This window comes from Aethalodelphis obliquidens, unplaced genomic scaffold, assembly GCF_003676395.1.
Source record: "Aethalodelphis obliquidens isolate GAN/ISIS:26980383/991018 unplaced genomic scaffold, ASM367639v1 scaffold12, whole genome shotgun sequence".
Classification (NCBI taxonomy): Eukaryota; Metazoa; Chordata; class Mammalia; order Artiodactyla; family Delphinidae; genus Aethalodelphis; species Aethalodelphis obliquidens.
This window is the reverse complement of record NW_020837956.1, coordinates 9,134,431-9,152,679: the sequence shown is the minus strand read 5'-3', so window position 1 is coordinate 9,152,679 and position 18,249 is coordinate 9,134,431. Positions and strand designations below refer to the sequence as shown.

The 18,249-nt window shown below is 48.3% G+C and overlaps 1 long non-coding RNA gene across 1 annotated transcript in view; it reads left to right on the top strand.

Annotated features, from left to right (window-relative positions):
• Positions 1-18,249, top strand: part of LOC113623789 (uncharacterized) — a 154,791-nt gene that overhangs the window by 67,590 nt on the left and 68,952 nt on the right. The window contains exon 3 of the long non-coding RNA XR_003434065.1: positions 12,721-12,901. This is a non-coding gene — a long non-coding RNA (uncharacterized LOC113623789). The remainder of the gene's footprint in view (positions 1-12,720; positions 12,902-18,249) is intronic.

The following is an 18,249-nucleotide window of genomic DNA, read 5'->3' as shown; positions in this document are numbered from 1 at the left end:
TGAGAGGCCCGCGTACCGCAAAAAAAAAAAAAAAAAAAAGAATGAGTTGAATAAATAAATAAATGCACAAGGGTAGGTGGAGGGAGCCAGGCAGGGCTGCCAAGCCCTTCTCTCATCTCTAAGTCAGGAGCTCCAGGAGGTCCTGTGCAGACTTGTGGATGGTGTGTGTACGTGTGTGTGTGTGTGTCCATGGGTGCGCCTTCTTAGGGCCATCTGTGCCATCGAGGAGCTGGAAGGCTGCAGGGGGCGGGGCAAGGAGCAAGGAGTGATTGAGGTGATGACAATGATCGAGGAAGGAGGAGAGGATCGGGTGATGAGGATGATGAGAGAACTAGCAATTCTCATGAAATCTGAACCCAAACCCTGGAAGTCAGGAAGGGCTGTGAGGCCTGGAAGAAGATGGCATCAGCCATCTGGCTGGAGTGAATGAGACAGGACATGCCTGCTCATCAAGGTTCAGGGATGGAAAGGTTCTAGATAGAGGTCTAAAGACCCCCGAAAATGTTGGGCTACCGTCCACTGGGGCATTTTGGCCATTATCCCCTTCGTCATGCTAATGTGTGTGAGTGTGTGTAGGGGGTGTGAGGGAGGGGGAGTGGCTCTGAGCCCTTGCATCCACTTGGTTCCAGGACACCTGCTTTTGCTTGTTTTCTACATTCAGGTCCCTCAGTAAAGGATCCTGACAGTAGAAAAGGTTTGGAAACGATCTATTTGGAACAAGCCATTGCAAAGCCAGGTTTTTGTGTTTTTTTTAAATTTATTTATTTAATTTATTTATTTTTGGCTGCATTGGGTCTTTGTTGCTGTGCACGGGACAAAGCCAGTTTTTATTGGTCTCTCTGTGTGGGTTTTTAATGTATCACACACCAATTGTTTTTTAGTGTAATACTATTAGTTCATATTTTTTTAAAAAATCTAAAATCAGAGTAATTTGTCTTGAAACCACCCAGAGAGTTCTATGCTACATTAAAATTCCAAATAGAACAAAGGGACACTCATTTAGAAAGCATTTTTGTTTTTACATTTCCATAATTCTCAAGAGGAGAAAGAAAACGCTAATCAACACAGCAAAGCTTCTTCTGAAGCTCTAGTTCTACTTCAAAGAGCACAAGAGCATTGAAAGGAATACAGCCGTTGGTGTGGGAGTCTCCTTCTATACCTGATGAGAGTAAAGGAGGCTTTCGTTTAAAAAAATGAAAGTGAATGCTTACTATCAAAAAAAAGGCCTCAGTCTCTGCCCATTTCTGCCAGAAAGAAACAAAGAGCTATAAACAAATTAAAAATTAAAAATTTATTAAACAAGAGATAGATTTTTTTTCCCCCTTATGATGATATCAAAAGAAGAATTTGGTGTTAGTTATAACTCTCTCCTCACTGTTGCCCTGAATGGTGTAGAATCAGAAAGAGCACTCACAACAATGGGGAAAATTTGCACACAGACGTGCTTGCCTTAACAATGACACAATTTTTTTTCAGGATTGTATTAAAAAGATCAAATAATATTTAATTTTCATAGTTAATTACATTTCTTCTTTATCCTTTGAATAATAATAATTATTTGAATAATTATTTATTTTAAAATGTTTGTCTCCTAATGATTTATTCTGAATTAATATTAAGTTTAATGTTTATATGTCTATAAATGAATGTTTTACTTCACGTTTTATCTGTTTATTAATTTTGAAATTAAAATAAATTTAATGTTTAGTTTGATTTAGAAATTTATTAATAATTCTGAACACTTAAAATACATGTATTAAGTAATTCTGTATTTTGGTTTTATTAAAAAACTAAGTATAGCCCATACTGCAACCACCATGTGGAAAAATAACCTTGTCCTGACACAAAGGACAAAGCGCAGAGAAGTTAAGGGGACTTACCTGAAGGTCACGTGGCTATTTAGTGAATGGCAGAGGATGGCATATAAATCCAGCTCTTCCTATGCTAAGCCTAGAGCATGCACCCCCGCCCTGTGCCGCCAGGCCCTCTGACCCAGGAACACCAGTGTGGTTCCTCCTCATCTGTGTTCCCAGTCACGTCCCTGTTGAAACCCCAGTCCTAAGGCAGGACTGAGTCCCGCTACTCTTAGAGACGATGAAACCACAAGACCCAGAACCAACTCTCTTGCCTGTCAGCTCCCATCCACATGCGTGGATGCTGGGGACCCAAGAAGAGAGAGAAGTGGGAGTCAAGAGTCAATAAGTCAGAGAGGCAGGGTCTGACCTCTAGGAGAGGGCCAGATGCAGAACCAGGTGGTTTCTGCTGTCTGCCTGCACATCCTGGTGCTGTGCTGTGGTGTCACACACGTCTGTTTTGTGCTGAGTCGGTGCTGTATTCTTACTGTCGGGTGATGCACTGCAGGGAGTGGGGGCCGTTGCTCGCTGCCCAGTCCCTGGTGTATCACATGTGTCATGTGAAGGCCCAGCTTAGAGCACTTTCCCAGAGAGACCCCGGGGCTGGTCCTGGTGACCCAGATCTATCCCGTAGCTTCACTCCAGGTCTGACTTGCTCACAAACATCACCCTCAACTCCCAATTCGCAAGCCTAGGGCCCCATTCCCGGGCAGGCCCAGCTGCAGGCCACTCTGCTAATTAATGACTGCTGATTGGCCCAAGAGGTGCACTCATTATGCCCAGTAGAGATCAAAGCCAGGCCCAATAATCTGCTAAACGAGATGTCAGATTAGGGCATTCTTCTGGGCTATTAGAAAGATTTTTCTCCCTGGGTAAAGGCCTGTCAGGGCATATGACCCTGTCACCCACCATGAGCTGAGCCAGAGGGGGGATCTGCAGCCTTTCTGCTCCTCTCACTTTGAATGTGGCCATTTAATGGGACAGCCCCACCCCAGGGGCCTGCATGATCCCCAGGGAAGTCACAAAATGGGAGGAGAGTCATGTTTGGGCAGAGTCACCTCTGCTCTTCATTCTTGGGGTTGCTGAGGGTCAGGGGGAACTGTGGACCTCCCTGGATCCCTGCGCTTTCAGCTGTACTATGGGCATACTGCCTCAGTTTACCTCCTAGGGCTGGGGGTCAAGTTTAGTGTTGATACCAGTCCCTCTTCTCAGGAACAAGCCCCAGACTGACACTTATTTCAAACTGAAACCCCTAGCCCAACTTTCTCACTCCAGGTTTGAGAATGGAGCCCCAGTTTTTAGTATTAGTGCTAATAGCTATTTTTAAAATATATATATTTATTTGGCCGTGCTAGGTCTTAGTTGAGGCACATGGGATCTTCATTGCCGAGTGTGGGATCTTTAGTTGTGGCATGGGGGATCTAGTTCCCTGACCAGGAATCGAACCCAGGCCCCCTGCAATGGGAGCACAGAGTCTTGACCTCTGGACCACCAGGGAAGTTCCAGTGCTAATATCTATTAATGGCTACCATTGATCAAATGCAGAGAGTATCGTGCACTGTGCTGGCTAAATTCTGATTTTATTTATAATGTCTGAAAACACTACAAGTTAGGTATTATTAACATCCTCTATGAAACATGAGGAGAGCAAGGCTCAGTAAATTGTCCAGGTTACTCAGCTGAGCAGCAGCTCCAGTGGTGGGTCCTGATTGGCTGAAGTCAATCAGCAAGTTGATTGGCTTAGAGAAAGGCACGTAACCTAATTTTGGCCAATGAGAGAGCACTAATCACTAGACTAAGGGAGGTCCTAGGAAAGGAAATCTTTCTCCCTGGATGGTGTGGGGTATGGATGGGAGGTCTGGGACTGCTGAAGCTATTTTTCTCTCACCAGAGAAGAATCTGGAGCTGTTGGAGGGTGGGTAGCATGGGACCATGTGGGGCCAGCGTGGTGGGTCTTTGGAATCGTAGTTTGAGCCATTGAATTGAACTAAGCCAAATGAGTGAAGACATTGTCTTTATTGTTTAAAGCAGTTTGAGTCAGGCTTCCTGAGACTTGCAAGTAAAAGTCTGGTATATGGCCCCTGTCCCAGAGGAACCAGACCTGCCCTGTGGGTCTGGGCCCCAAGAGTCAGCTCAGGGGTGAGCTCACCTGGGAAGCCAGGGGGCTATTGGAAGCTGGCTTGGCAGTCTGCCACATAGTGTGGTTACCGCTTGTCCTGCCGGCCACTGTCCCAGCTGCCACCTCAACCCAACTTGGCTACCGCCTGACCTGCCACCCCTCCTTTGCCTGATCACTGTCTCCCACCATCCTCCATCCTGCCCAGCCTAGTTGGGATGCCCAGATTCAGCCCAGGTCTGGATGAGCCCTCTGTGTTGGTTAGGATTAGGTTTGATTGCAAGAAACAGACATTCAAAGTGACAATGGCTTAAGCAAGATAGAAAGCTATTTTAACAGAAAGTACGTAACATCCTCAAGATGGGTGTTCATGGTTGGTGTGGCAGCTTGGCTCCACCAGTGTTCATTTGTACCTTCACTCTTTTTACATTGATCGACTTTGCCAGAGATTGGTCTCCTTTAGCAGTCTTTTCAGAGAACCAGGTTTTTGGTTTTATTGTTACTTGCTATGTCCATTTTCTATTTCATTAATCTCTGTTCTCATCCTTATTATTTCTTTCCTTCTTCATTATTTGGGTTTACTTTGTTGTTTCCCTCCTCCCTAACTTGAGCTGGACAATTAACTCTAAGTCGTAGCCTTGACTTTTCTTACATAAGCCATAAGTGAAAATGCGATTTTCTCTCTAACATCCCGGCAGATGCATCAAGAAATTTAGAAATGTCATTATGTTAATTATTGTTAGGTTCTAAAGATTTTCTCATTTCCATTATAATTTCTTCTTTAACACTTGAGTTATTTAGGAATGTGTTTATCAATTTACAAAATAATGTCTTAAAAGTAATTTCTTGCTGTCAATTTCTAATTTCTAGTTTGTGCATAATACACGGTCAGTCTTTATAAGTATTCCAAGAAAAAAAAGAAGAATATAATGACTGAGTGAAGTGTTCTGTATTTGTCCATTACGTTAAGACTGTTCATTTAAATCATTACTAATAGTATCTCTTTGCTCTCTCGGTTATAGAGAGATCTGCTGCGATTGTAGAAACGTTGGTTCCTTTTTCGTAATTCTGTCAAACTTTATATATTTTGAAGTCATGTTGTTAGGTGTCTACACATTAAAAAATCTTATATCTTTCCTAGTGAATTCCCTTTCATTATTACGTATTGATCCTCTTTATTCCTAATTATGCCTTTTGCCTTAAAATCTTTTTTTTTTTTTTTTTTTTTTTTTTTTTGCGGTACGCGGGCCTCTCACTGCCGTGGCCCCTCCCGTTGCGGAGCACAGGCTCCGGATGCGCAGGCTCAGCGGCCATGACTCACGGGCCCAGCTGCTCCGCGGCATGTGGGATCCTCCCGGACAGGGGCACGAACCCACGTCCCCTGCATCGGCAGGCGGACTCTCAACCACTGCGCCACCAGGGAAGCCCCCTTAAAATCTATTTTATCTGATATTGATATTACTATACCAGCTTTCTTCCAGTGATGATTTTTTTGTTATATTTTAACTTCATCCCTTTACTTCACACTTTCTGGGTCCATATATTTCAGTGTGTCTCTTGTAAATAGCGTATAGCTAGATTAAAAACATCCAATTTAACAATCTGGCTAGGTTGGCTCATGTACATTTATTGTGACTTCTGTTGCATTTGTTTATCTGGGAATGTCTTAATTTCTCCTTCATTTCTGAAGGACAGTCCTGCTGGATAGAAAATTCTTAATTGACAGTTTCTTGTATATGATGAGTCTTGTTTGTTTGTTTTTTCTCTTGCTGTGTTCAAGATTCTCTTCTTATCTTTCGACAGTTTGGCTATGATGTGTCTAGGCGTAGATGATGTAACATGGCAAGTCTGGAAATCAGATTCTCCTTTCCTTGAAGGGTTTGCTGTTTGCTGTTGCTATCGGCTTGCTTAGTGACTTTGCTGGACTAATTCCATAAAAGCCGTATTTCCTGTATGTGCAGCCATTGAAGTCTCTGCTGGGTCAGCCTAGTGACCGACTCATGATTGATCAGAGATATCCTTAAATGCTTTGAACAAAATTTTCTAATTTTTCCATATGGATACATGAAGCTCTAGAACATTCACTTCAACCTCTGTATAGTTTTCCATTGTATGAATATACCTCCATTTATTCGTCCTTTTATCTATTAGTGGACATTTAGGTCATTTCTAGTCTTTTGACATCACATAGAAAGTGGTATTGAACATCTTTGTGGGTGTCTCCTCTAGCCCACGTGGGAGAGTCTTCCACCATATATACCTGGATGTGTAATTACTGGGTGATGGAATGTATATCCTCAACTGTAGGAGATATTGCCAAACTGTTCTTCAAATAACTGTGCTCTAATGATACTCATTTATGTGTCCGTTATCAGTTTAGTTTTTTTAAAATAAAAACTTAGCTTTAAAGCTGACCTCAGAAGTTTTCTCCTTCATAGGGCCTCCTGTGGTTCTTCTGCCCCACTGTGGAATGCTGTTTATTTCTGTCCTGTTGCATCTCCTTCACTTTGCCTTGTGCCACTGTTATGACGGATGTCCCTTCTCAACTACAAGATTCAATTTTCCTGGAGGACATGGACCATGGCTTGTTCATCAGAGCATCCCCCCCAAAAGAATCAGATACAGAGTAGTCACTGAATTGAACGAGTCACGATTTCAATACCTTTTTCTGGATCTGGTCCAGGTCTGGTCCCATAGGGGAACCTTCAGCTTTCCCTCTTTCTCCTCTTGATATTTCAACTCAGCTAAGTTCATCTCGTATTACTAAGCACCCAAGTCTGGAGATACTCGTTTTGAGATGGGTTAGGGCTGGGATCAAGGTTGTCTCAATGTGGAAATTTTGGCTAAACTCCTCTTCCTGCTGTGAAATGCAAGCTTCCTCATGAGCTGCCAGCTCAGGCAAACATCTCTGATTTTCGGGAGGTGGTCATCTGAGGTTTGGAATAATTTGGATGTTGCTGGGAAGAGGTTAACCTTTGCTTAGCCAGCCTTTCTTCATGGAAGTACAAAAAGATGGACAACGATGTCCACACAAATGTCCACACAAGACATTTAAAGTCACATCATTCACATATAGACAACTGCTTTGCTGGCTACAACTCATTCTTAGCTGGTCCTTGAAGCAGTCACACCTGGTTCCCATTACTGTATCTACATAAAAGCAGTAAAGCTGCCTTTCTTCAAAAGTACTGTGAAGCACGATAATTCACTCTGACCTGCCCCTAGGTTGTCCAGATGAGCTTGTCTGACAGTTTCATGTGATCACAGTTATCCACAGCCCCTCACGAAGGCACATTCAGTCCAGACAGAAACAAATAATTGGCCTGCCAGTTTAAAATGCCAACGGGATTCAGCACATAGCTCTTTGGGCAAAGCTATCCGCTCTGCAACTTGGTTGGCAGTCTTGTCTCGCGCACCATTTCCTTGTATGCAGACACATTCACCTTATACAGATGGAACTCCTGCAGTTGCCTGGGCCCCTGGGTGGAAGTCCCAACCCCTCGATTGGTAGAAGAGGGCTTGGAGAAAGCTGGGAATTGGTGGCTTTGGGGGAAGTATGCAGCTCTCATAACGGGAGAGGCTATTCTTCCCCTTCTAATGGAGAGGGAAAGGGAGTCCTTTCTCTTCCTTAAAGCCAAAAAAGGGGGACACCAAGAGGCCCATTACTTTTTTTTTTAATTGAAGTACAGTTGATTTACAATGTTGTGTTAACTTCTGCTGTACAGCAAAGTGATTCAGTTATACATATATATATATACATTCTTTTTCATATTCTTTTCCATTATGGTTTATCACAGGATATCGAATATAGTTCCCTGTGCTACACAGTAGGACCTTGTTGTTTATTCATTCTATGTATAATAGTTTGCATCTTCTAATCCCAAACTCCCAGTCCATCCCTCACCCACCCGCCTTGGCAACCACAAGTCTGTTCTCTATGCAAGAGATCCTTTCTTAAAGGACCCATTATTTATGTCTCCTGGATGGTTCAAAATGGTTCAAAAATCATTTGCCCACATTTAAATCTCTTTGCAGAAAGTTAAAAAAAAAATCTTTTGGAGGTGCTTGCAAAAGTCTTTTTATATTTTGAAGGGGCCCACAAAATGGGAGAAGGGAGTTTCTGGTCCGCCCCTGTGTGACGCGAGCAGGAGAGAGGGCTGGCTGGCAGAGTGGAGATGGAGCAGCGGCTCTCCCGCTATTTGGCAAAGCCAGGGTTCCCGAGTTTCCTGTGGGTTTAGTGGATGCCGGATAAGGATAAGGCAGCTGGTCTTGAGTTCTTTACTGTTACCCCCTCCTGTCTTCCCCTTTCTCCCTTCCTCCTATCTCCTCCCCACCAACGCCCCCCCCCCCCACTGCCTGCCCCCTCCTTCCCCCGCAGCAGGCTGCCTGCTGAGTGAGAAGTACCAGCAGCAAATGGCCCTTTGCTTCTTGCATCCCATGGGAGAGCCAGCCCGTGAATGCCTGCTGCACTGGAGGCGCCAGAGGTCATTTGGCTTAACTAAATAATTAGCAGAGGCAACCAACCTGGAGAGGACTTCAGCCTGAATGAGTTAGAAGATGTGTGCCCTTTTCCACCTCCTTCTCTTTGTCCCAAACGCTGGATGACCTGGACCTAGGAGGAGGTGGGGGAAAGTGTGTGAAGATCACATCAGATCCCTTCTCCATTGCAACTAACTGGGGCTACAGCTCTGGCCTCTCCTGGGAAAGGGAGGAGGAGAAGAAACAAACCAATAAGCAGAAATGCGTCTTGATGAACAGAACCAGATTGTCCTGGAAACTCAAGGAGACTAAAATGTATGGGTTGGACCAAGTTATAGTTGGGTTGGACCGAGTTATAGTTAAGGGAGCCTTTAACCAACGAGAAAAGGAATTTGTCATAGTATAGATAGGGGAGGATAGAAGACATAAAGCCATTTTTGTGTTTATTTCCCACTAAGTTGAGACTCTTCAATAAACCAGTTGTATTTGTGAATTTTTGAAGGATCAACATACAGTTCTATAGATTCACAAGCCCTAGACTTGATAATGGAGCTACAAAACATGAGACCACAATGATGCATCAAAACCGCTGAAGGGGGCTTCCCTGGTGGCACAGTGGTTAAGAATCCGCCTGCCAATGCAGGGGACACGGGTTCGAGCCCTGGTCCGGGAAGATCCCACATGCCGTGGAGCAACTGAGCCCATGTGCCACAACTACTGAGCCTGCGCTCTAGAGCCCGCAAGCCGCAACTACTGAAGCCTGTGCACCTAGAGCCCGTGCTCCGCAACAAGAGAAGCCACCTCAATGAGAAGCCCGCGCACCGCAGCAAGGAGTGGCACCTCGTTCGCCGCAACTGGAGAAAGCCCGCGCACAGCAATGAAGACCCAACACAGCCAAAATTAAATAAATAAATAAAATTTTAAAAAAAAGAACAGCTGAAGGTTAAGCTTTAAAGATAAATAAAACCGTCAAAAAGAGACCTAAGCGTGGGAAAATGATTTTTGAACGAGGAAACATGAGTACAATGAAATAGTTCACAGTGGGAACGCAAACAGAATTGTCATCATTCTAGAAAAGCACTGAAGAGTTGCTGCAGGTGGCCATGGTGGGCTGTGTGCTAACCGAAGTCATACCGGAGCAGAAACTAAAAGTGAACAAAGCAAGTGGTGAGTGCACAGAGGAGAACACCACACAACAGAAAGCAAAGACGCTGCGAGGGGAGGCTGGCCTCTGCCTTGCCTCAGTCCCAATTCCCTTTCCCTTCCTCCTCTCTTCTTACAAATGAGATGCTTCCCCATCTGTGATTCATGGGGGCCAGCCTCAGTGGTGTTGATTCAAGAGAACAGAGTTCAGAAGCCAAACATGATGTCACTAGAACTTCAGTTCTGTCCTTGGATTTCTCAGTCACGGAAGCGGGTACTTCTGAGCCCACACATCTCTCCACCTCTGTGCCTCCTCAGGACACAGCTTTCTCCTCTCCCCATAATTCCACCTCAAAGCCACCCAGTGCCTCTCGGACCTTTCTCTCCATTCCCCTTTTCTTCCAATTTCTGCTTTTCAAAGGCCCAGGGAACCACCTTCCCCGGCAGGGATGACTTCAAGGGTGGGAAGGAGAGGCAAGGAGGTGGGTCGGCCGGAGTCCCTTTAGCAGGAGAGGGGAAGAGGGAGGCTGGGAACAGTCACTGGTTAATGATTTTAACCCGTCAAACAGTGAGTATGTAGAGTCTTTGCGGCCAGGTGAACCTGACAAGGACACTGTGTGACTCAGTGAGTTAGTTAACCTCTCTGAGCTGCAGACTCTTTGGATTTAACTGGGCATGATGATTCCTGCCTCATGGGGTTGGCTGTGAGAGTTGAATGGATGACCCATGAGAAACACAGGGTCCCCTTGAGCCCAGTGGCTGAGCATATCTCTCTGTGGCCCCCGGGGACATGGGAGTGCAGCCACCTAAAGCCTAGGGGACATGTGTTCCTCAGAGCCCCCCCAGGATGAGGGGCTTCCCCTCCGCCCCTGAATCCAGCTTCTCGGGGCCAGAGCCCCCCTCTCAGCTGCTCTGGGCTTTCTCTGACTCCCTGCTTCTTCCTCAAGACCTGGCCCAGCTGTCTGGGTGCTTCCCCTGATTTCCTCTGATGCTGGCGGGGGCTGCCTTTTCATCTAACTGCCTGGTTGGTTTGGTTTGATAACTCCTTGACTGTGCGCCTCTGGCGCCCCAGGCCTTGCTGCGGGAGCCTCTGGCATTAGCTTTAGAGGTGTGGATCTGTGGGGCTGGCTGGGAAACGTTCCTTCATGGACATCCAGGCAGAAGGGCTTCCCTACTTGGCCTGGTGCCCCAAATCTCCAAGCAAACGCCTTCTCTGAGCCCCAGATCTCTGCCCCTGCTCTGTTCCCTTTGCTGCTCTGACTGGGTCAGTTCCCCTGGGTCCTCTCAGATGGCTGGGCCCTTCCTGCCTGCCCAGGACGGGGGCCCTGAGGCCAGCAGTCCCTCCTCCCCTGGCACAGCCCTGGGACTGCCTGGAAATGTGGCTTTAGGGATCAAAGGTGGAAATCTGAGGGAAGGAAGGAAGTGGGGGAGGGAGGGAGGAAGGGAGGAAATAAGTCAGTCACTGCTCCATCACAGGGCTGTGATGTGGTGCTCCTAGGATTCTGTCTGTAAAGGGCGAGCCCCGTGCCCCACGCAAATGTGTCAGGTGGCTACGGACCTGACGCGTCATCTTATTAATTTATGGGAGTCAGATGGAGGAACCACACGTGGCTTCTCTCAGCTCAGTTTGTCTCAGGGTCAGCACAGCCAGCCCTTGAGATACGCAGTCGACTCTGCTCCACCAGGATGTTCTGACTCGGGCACGGGTTCATCTTCTCACTGTTGGTGCACAAAGAGGACTAGTGTCAACAGGATGGGGATGCCCAAGGAGTGGGGAGTGAGAAGCTGTTTAACCCACTTAGTGAATCTGCCGCTTAGAAACACAAACAAATAATGAGTGTGCTAATTACGAAAGACAACAAGGTTTGCCTGTTTTCAACACCTGTCAGTCATCTCATTCCAATCTTCCCACAGCCTGTGAGATGGGGCACGTTTTTCCTGGATTTACAGATGTACTGCTGAGGTGACTGAGAGCCAGAGAGGTTCAGGGTTGTGCAGGTTTGCACAGCTGAGTGCAGATTCAAACCCAGGGCTGAGGGTCACCACCTCCCGGGCAGGCTGTCCTTCCCATCACGTTGTGGGCTACTTCCGGGCAGCCCTCGGCCAGCGAGGAAGCCGGTGGTAACTCAGCCTGTCACTCTCTCCCGTTGGCGGAAGGGTGACCACTCTCGGCACCCAGAGGCAGAGGGACCCACCCCAGGTCTCAGGAGGCTCCTTGTGCTGGCCCTGGACAGGCCCCTCAGGCCTGGGAGTCATTCAGCCAGTGAACTGGGGGTGTGGATGGGGCAGGAGCAATGGCCGCGGAGTGGGACAGCCCTGGGGTTCCAAACCCAGACACTTACAAGCCATGACTTCAGGAGGGTCACCTTCTGTGCGCGGGCCTCATCTCCTTCAACAGTAAGTGGGAAGCCAGGGAGCGGGGGTGCATCGTAATCCCGATTTCTTATACTTGCTGTGAGTTTCTTATATTTGCCCCATAAATGTTCTTTTAACTCTGTGGCCCCAGAGACTCCTCAAGGCCACCCAGGAAGGGGATGTGCAGGGTAAGGAAGGCCTTACGGCTGACGGCAGGTGAGAGAAATGCTGAGGGTAGCGTGGGCTGGCAAGGGAGGGATTCAGCATCTTCCCCAGCCAGAGGCCCCTTGCACGAATCCATAGGCCTTTGCAGTTTTCCGAGCGCTTTGCACACTTAACCTAGGAGAGTTGGTACCCCATTTTACAGGTGGTGAAGCTGAGGCTTAGGGGAGGAAGGAACGCTAGTCAGTTCCTACTCCACCCCCAGCTTACACTGGGTACTCTGGCACCTTTTGTCACCCTTATAGAGACCCTCCCTATGGGGTCAGTATTATTATGCCCATTTACTGTTGAGGAGACCCAAGGCTCAGAAGGAGTCATCTGCCCATGATCACACAGCTACCAGATGATGGAACTAAGGTTGATGCCTGGGGGGCTCTGATTACAAAGTCTATGCTTCATTCACCACGAGGACAGGACAGGTACTCTACTCAAAGCCAGCTTTCTGGACATTGAGTCCAGTGCTCTTTCCTTGGCGCATGTTCCCCTTGTCCTGCTCAGAGACTTCAGAGGACACGAAGTTGGGATCTGATGGCTGTGCTTTTGCCTTCTCAGGTGCACCCCATTTCCAGTGGACTCCCACTTGGTGCTGGCTTGGCTTCCTGGAAAGAGAGTGAACAGTCAGAGCCTAAGAGCTGCCCCTGAACTCCACAGCCTTCACCTCGCCTCTTCCTGTTTGGAAGACCCAGGTCCAGTTAGCACCGTCCTGCTTCCCAACTAGGAGCCCGTCCACTGAGTAAGTGCTGTTGGGCAGGGCACTGCCCGTTATCACGCCGTTGCTTACGCTGGTGCAGAACAGGCTCCCGAGCGGTCCGGCCTCCTGGGGAGGCCAGGTGTCCCTCTGGGCCTGGGAACCCGTTCCTCTGGGGCTGAGGTGTTGCTTCCCTTGATGGTAATCTGGTTCAGGGCTCTTATTTCTGTGGCTCAGGAAGCGAGGGAGTGTGAAAGGGTTAACTTAATCTTGGCCGTTATTCCTTTTTGGCAACTGCAAGTGAGCTTAATAGGATCTCAGCTTTCCTGTTGCCTCACCAATGAAACAGAAACCAGACCACAAGGGGGTCTGGAGATGGTTAAACGGTGATGCCTCGGGTGATGCCTCCTGGTGGGCTGAGGGGCCTCCTCGGAGATATCATTAGGAAGTGACGCTAGAAATGCCATGCAGGGTCCCCTGTCACCCGGGTAGGGGAAGGGGCAGGGAACTGGGGGCTCCCCGGAAGGCCCGGCTCCAGGCAGAGGGGAAAGGGGGCAGGTGTCGTGTCCGCAGATGTGGGCTGGAATCCTGGCTCCACCACCTTTACAAAATCTGGGAGTCGCAGCCTGCTGGGGTTCTTACCACTCAGGATTCAGTGCATTAAAAGCACTCAGCTTGCCACAGAGCATGCCCAGCTCAATAACTGTCAGCCCTACCCAACTTCTGGTGTTTCTCTCTCTTCTGCTCCTCCACTCCCGGGCCTTTTCTATTCCTCTTCTCTCTTCCTGAGGCGCTCTTCCTTCTGTTCATTTCTTGGCCAGCTCTTACTTCAGATCTCAGTCTGAATGTCACTTCCTCCAGGAAGCCCTCTGAAACCAGGCTGGCAGACCTGAACTTCCCCTTCCGGTCTTGTCCCTAGCCCTCCCCGTCTCCATCACAGTTTCCCCGTGGGGCAGGTGTTGACTGTGGCTCCCTCACCCTGGGGCCTTGGCAGCAGGGCCTGCAAGGGTCTGCACCATTCACAGCCTTGAGAGGAAAAGAGGAACGGGTGGGCGGGGGGGTGGTGGCAGCGAGGGACAGGTCACCGGTGCTCTGACCCACGAGGCGCCCTCTGGGAGCCAGGAGCAAGGGGATTTAGCCAATCCCGAGGTCGGGACTCTTCTGCCAGGATCGCTTTTCTCTCCGCTGTGGTTTTCATTATTTTTCATTCCCAGACTATTTTGGAAGCTGGCTGCCATGGGAACTGAGTCTTTGGAAAGCCCCGGCCTCTTTTCCCCTCCTGCTTCCACCCCTCCTTCCATCTCCATTCCCTCTTAATTGGTTTTTAGTTCCCTGGCTTTCAGGCTGGTCTGTTTATTTTGATTGCTGCTTGACAGAGCAAATCTTTAATGAGCCGGGTTGTGGGGAGCGCCCTCAGCAGCCATCTGCCTCCAGGGAGTGGGGGAAGTGCCCAGGAGGAGGTGGCAGGCACAGGGTGGCAGTCTGTGGTTGGGGCCCAGTCTTCCTTCAGGTATAGTCTGAAGTAAGGAAACAGAGCTTGCCCTCCCCAAGCTGTCTGCAGCCTCAGCCTGGAAGATCCCACAGCTCTTTTAAACAACCCTTCACAGGGCTCCGCCCCATCCTCCCAGTGACCCTGAGGGGAGTGGGGCTCAGAGAGACTGAGAGACCCAATCACCCAGCCAGCAAGCCCGAGCCTCCGTGATCTGGGGCCTTGCCGTCATGCCTATGTCTTTTTTCCTTGTATCCTCAATTTCCTAGGAGCGTCACTCACCCTTAGGCCAAGTTGGCAGCCTGTGGTTCCAGCTAGGCTCTTCCAGACCCTGGCTTTGCGAGCCAAGGCCTCCTTGTTTTATGCCTCGGTTTCCCCACCTCTGTGGCTCTCGTTTAGAGCCATCTGCGCCATACGCTACTCATAAGGCAGCTTCTTAGACTGGGTGAGATTATGTGTGCCTGCAAACTGGAAACGGTTGTATGAGTGTGTGTCACTATGATGAGTGTACAACACAATCTATAGAGTTTTCCTAGCTGCAGCCAGGCTAGAAGAAGCCCCCAGGCCCTTTGACTGGACCCGTCTTCAGGGTGACCTCAGGGGATGTGGGTCGTTTCCCCTTTCTTATTGACCCCATTCTGCTAGAGCCATGAATCATAGAAGCAGAGACCCATGGGGTGTTGGAGTGAGAAGCTGCCTTAGAGATCAAGCCCAGTGGCTTTCAAACTGGTGTTAAGGGCTCCAGGGTTCTGTGACTGGGACTTTGAGGACCGTAGGAGTGGGGCTAGCCTTCTTCCCATTCCTAACTTCATTCCAAGGGCCTCTGCTTTTATCTGCTCTGCCTCATGGGGTCATGTGGTATTTCTTTAGAGAAGAGGGCTCCCTTTCTGCACTGGTCATGGTTGGCTCTCCGGAATACGTTCAGACCAGATGGCAATCCCATCTTTCCTTTTCTGTGATGGGTTGGAAAGGGGCACTTCTGGCCAGTGAGTGGTAAAAGGAAGTCTGATAGGGCCTTGTGGGAAAAACTTCTTGCTCCTAAAAATCAAACACAAGAAAGATGGATCCACTTCATTCTTGGCTAGGGGTGTGCCTTGGTTGTGCTGCCTGGTACTGTGGTAGCCAACCTGTGCCCCTGAAGAAAGCCAGATCAGGGGCAAAGCTATCCATGGAGAACTGCAGAGTGCCTGACGACATTGGTGGGCAGCTGACCATACCAGCCCTGGAGTGGTCCTGTCTCTGGACTTTATCAGATGATAACTTTCTTCATTGTTTAAGCCTGTTTGAATACACTATCTTTTTGATATTTTGCTGTTCATTTTTTGCTTGCTTTTATTATTTACAGTTAAATGCAAACTAATTGATGCATGCTTTGAAAACTTTGACCTAGCTCAGTCCCCACATTCCCAAGATAGGGTGACTGAGGCCCAAGGGCATTGGGAGTGACTGGGTCAAAGTCATGTCCTGATTAGTAGCAGAGGTGGCCCGGCATCCCAGGACTTCTGACTGCTGGTCTAGGACTCTTGCCTAGGATTCACAGCTGCAGATCTCCTGGGGCTGTCCCAGCTGGCATTGCCTTCTGGTCTCTGGAAGATCCAGGCAAGCTAGGGAGGCCCTGCAAGACTGAGAGAGTTGGGACCAAGGGGGCAGTATAGACTGAGGGTCTCTTCAGCTGTTCTTGTGGGCAGCTTCTGAAAAGCACGTGGTAGATGGATAATCCATTCCTGTGCCAGGCTGTGAGATCATGAAAAGAGGGAGAAAGTGAGGCATTCAGGGTAGCCATGTATATCAGTTAGGAATTACATTTGGCTGCTTAAGAGAAACCTTAAACAAGTTAAACAGTTATTTTTCTTACATAATAGGAAGGCTAGAGATAGGCAGTCCAGGTTGGTACAGCTGTTCACGAAAGTCATTAAGAATCAAGACTCCTGCTCTCTTCCTGCTCTGCCATCCTTGACTGGTAGCTTTTATCCTCATGGTCACAAATGGCTGCACCACTTCCAGGCTTCACAACTGAGTTCCAGGCTGGAAGAAGTGGGTAAGGAAAAAATGTGTGCTGGCTGGATCAATGTCTTTTTATCAAGAAAACAGAACCTTTCCAGAAGCCCCACTATAAAATTCTTTGTATGCCTCATTGGCCAGAAATATGGACATCTTCAGCTAGATTTGGAGGAGGTGAATATTTTTAACAGGGAATTTTGCTGCCCCAGACCAACTCAAGATTTTGTTAGAAAGGAGAGAGAGGGAAGTGGATATTGAGAGGCGACCAGCAGTCTTCCACAGCAGGATGTGCTCAGTCTTAGCAGAGCAACTGAGCCAGGAATCAAACCCGGAGGGTGTGAGCCCCTCTCTGAAAGCTCTGAAGCTGCTCAGGCCTCAGTTTGCTGCTTCCAGGGTCTCCTCCTTCTTAATCATCTCCATCACAGATGTCAAAGTAATCTTCCCACAGCACTGGGTCTGTCACATTACCTCCTGGCCTGAAATGCCCCTTTGCCCATAGGATGCAGTCCAAATTCTTTGGTTTAGTATTTAAGGTCTTCTGATCAGGTTGCAAACCACGTCTCTAGGCCAGTTTGATTCCTATCCCCATCCTCAGCTTGTTTTCTTTCCCCATTTGGGCATTGCCCCTTAACTTGTTCTTGTGGGTCATCTCCTATCCTTTTCTGCCTGATGGAATCCTACCACCTTTAGGGTCACCTCATCCCCAAAGCAGACGCAGCTGCTCTGGACCTTCCCTATGGTTCCTTCAGGCATGATAACTTGTGTTACTCAGATCAAACATTTGTCCTCTTCCAACCACCCCAGAATGTAAGCTCCCTGAGGGGTGAAAATGGACCTCATGTTTATAGAACCAAGTCTTACACAGTCTTACAAGTCTTACAAGTCTTACACGTAGAAGATGCTCAATAAATATTCACTTTCCTGCAAAACAATTCATCTTGAGCAACATCAAGCCAGGGACTGTGGGAGTGTCCTTGGATTATTGATGGATTTCAAAACACAGAGGTGGGAATATGCTGACAGTTATGCTCACAGTGATTTAGAAAGTTGGGAAGTCTGTGTTCATTGGAACTGCTGTGGCCATTGGATAGGCAGGGAACCTATCTGTCTTGTCTACCACTGTGTCCCCAGCACACAGTAGGGTACCTGGCACTCGTAGGCATTGTACAAATACTTATTGAAAATGACATAAGAAGGCACTTCTGAACAACTCACAGTTGGATGCAATAGGCCTGGTTCCTCATCCTCCTCTGGGACTTGGCCTGCAGTCTGGAAAAAGCTCTCTCACCTCTCAGTTCTAGTGGAGGGAGCTGAGCCTCTCAAGCCCCTCAGGAGAGCCTGCGCCCTGAGCCTCACAGGCCACCCAGGGCCTCTGTCTCCCTCCAGTTGTCCAGAGCCAGAGTTCCAGGTTGGCACAACAGTGTGTCAACCAAGAACACAAGTGCCCTCCCATGCTGCATTTCGAAGGCTCACACGCTCTTGATCTAGCAACCTGAGAGGCTAGGAAGTCACGCAACGGGGGTGCTCAGCTGTAGTGGGAAGCAAAGAAGTGGGAAGGAATGATTTTGGGGTAGACAACGAACAGCATGTGCTACTGTTCTGTTTGGAGATAAGGGAATAGGGGCTTGGAGAGAGGGAGGGACTTGCCCAATGCCCCATATAGGTGAGTAGCAGAGCTGGGGTCTATCTGGCTCTAAAAGCCCCATTACTTCCAGTCTGTCATCTTCATGGTGCAAGACCAAAGTGTGCACTGCAGAGTGTGCACACTTTGCACGCTGGGGTGGGCAGGGTATTCAGAACCTGGGAACCTCCATCCCAGGGACCAATGAACATGGCATTTCAGACACAGGCCCTCTGGATTTGTAACTCCTTCCCCTTGAAATGGACTTTACTGGGTGAAGAT